Below are 2,500 nucleotides of genomic sequence, written 5' to 3'. Positions count from 1 at the left end.
TAGTTGCTGCAGGTCATCATTTTCCGCAATGTTGGACCTGTATTACGTTTAGATGAATCCAATACCTATAGATGTTATGTTAAAAGGTGCGCCCCCTATTCAACAGGAATTAGAAAGATCATTACCTTTTCAAAACAATGCATAGTTTGCGCACATTTTTCATTAAAAAATAAAGTCCCCATTCAGTCGTCCCTTTTCTTTAGTATAGTTTATGGATATTCCAATTTGCGTTAGTTGATCTTCGGTATCTTGTTCCGAAGATTCGTTTTCAAAGCCGTGAGTATAAGATATCATCAGAAGCGCACAGGCAGCAATCCACAAGACGCTAGTGTCTTTCATGCTGGACGTACTTTAGTAATTTGCGGATGTCGCGTCTTGCTCGTGAGATGGATGAACTTGTAGTGATCGCTCTTCGGTAGCAGTATTGAAATAAATAGAATTCGCTGTCCTAAAGCTGAGCAGTTGGGGAATTTCCCCGTTGGACTCGTTGCTCTTTCTTGCTAACATAATACGCTCTTGCGTGCACCGTACCTTAATAGAGGAGCCGAAGGACGGACAGGACGAACATCGAAAGTGGAGAGGCGCTGTAGCGCCGAACATGATTTAATTTAATTTAAATGGCAATTTATGTTGACCATGATTCATGAATCAGCGACGAATCCAAGTTAGTGGATCTGATTCAGAATCCATCTCTCATGGTTGATCAGTGATATCATGCGCACCACGCTGCTATACATGCTTTGAGGAACGATCAAGTGTTTCCTCCAAAACATCATTACGCTGCCTACTCTTCTCTCAATGGAATACTCCAACACTGATCGAAAGGCGATCACATTCAAGAGATTATTCTTATCATCAACCTTGACCTTAATGCCGATCATTCGGATGCAATTTGCAACCACTGCAATTTGCACCACTACAACATGATAATCAGGTTTCTCGATAATCATAATCCTCGTGATAAGGTGTTTGGAAGGAACAATAGTATTACATTTTTTTTTGCTAAAAAATCACCGTTGCAAAACATTTCACATGAAATCAAATTAACAAATTAGTGAACTATAGCTTGATTTGAGTTGTTGTGTAGCAGAATCAGCGGAAAATAGAATTCAATGAAATCGCACGATTTTTTAATCCAAGACTAAATCTGCCCGAGCACAGTCGTCAAGTGCTCGCTCATGTTAGTCATTCGAGTCGTGGATTTGTTTTACTGATGGCGCCTGATCCTCCTTTCTGTTTGAAATTCTATGTCCCGTTGATTTTGTTACAAAAAAAGTAAACTCAAGCCAATCCACTAAATTAATTTCATATGAGATGTTTTGCAACAGCAATTTTTGATGAAAAAATGCTTTGGGCGTAGTTTTAAAGAAAAAGATTGGAGAACGGCAGCTTACTTCTTCCTCCCAGCAGGTTGTTCATCACGCGGGGATCTTCTGAAATATTCGCTGAGGACCTAGCAGCTTCTACAGGTGTTTTCAGTTACATTTCGCTTCAGGATTGGACTTTTTATTCGTACATTTTCCCGCTGGAGGCGACCACTCACATCCTTCCGGACACTTCTTTGGAAACCCTGAATATATTCTACAAGAGACAAGAAATGAATTGAATGTAATATTTTATATCATATCAATGTGAATGAATATTTGATATCATATCACTTTGGTAACACCATAACAAAAGTCTTCACTAGTAACACGGTCGTTCAAACACTTTTATCAAACAGATTTCCTAAACGAGTTCTTTTTCACACAGTAAGTATATCGTTTGGTGCTAAAAGTGTTTTAGATATGCTCGCGATGTCTTTTCTTCTTCAGATAAGCTCGGATTTCCGGGAATACAAATGATCTACACTCATGCAATTTACGCAAACAATGTAGTATGACTTACCCGTTTAGCTCTAACCAGCTCTGACGAAGCATCTTCCATCACGGACAGTTTCTTTAGGTAATCCTTTTCCAGAGATTCGTTTTCAAAGCCGTGAGTTAAAGTGATCAACAGAAGCGCACAGACAGCGAACGAAAATACAGTGATGGGCTTCATGCTGAACAAAGTTTAGGGAACTCTAGCAAACCTGATTGCGGATGCTACGTCTTGTTCGTGAGGCGAGTGGACTTGTAGTGATCGCTCTTCGTTGGCGCTATCGATTTAGTGTTCACTGTACTAAAGTTGGGAAGCTACTAAACCTGCTTGTTGATGTGGTTCTACTAGCTTACGTAGGTAATACGTACACCAACACCAAACGATGCGTAATTGAATATTTCGGAAGAAATTTATTGATCGTTCAATTATCCTGATGATGGCTGGAATTTGGGAATCCTGGGGATTACTGGTCTCTTGCACGCATCGTATCACAATAGGTGAGATGAGCAACGAACGTGATGTAGTGCAGCGTGTTGGGATTTCCTTTTGATAAATTTGCATGCTGACTCCATCCGTCCCCTGATAACCATCCGTACTAGCGATTATGATTAGCGGATAATGTGGCTGAGATGAACGGGAA

This window comes from Anopheles aquasalis, chromosome 2 (assembly GCF_943734665.1).
Source record: "Anopheles aquasalis chromosome 2, idAnoAquaMG_Q_19, whole genome shotgun sequence".
In the NCBI taxonomy this organism is placed as follows: domain Eukaryota; kingdom Metazoa; phylum Arthropoda; class Insecta; order Diptera; family Culicidae; genus Anopheles; species Anopheles aquasalis.
Note: the sequence above shows the minus strand (reverse complement) of the source record.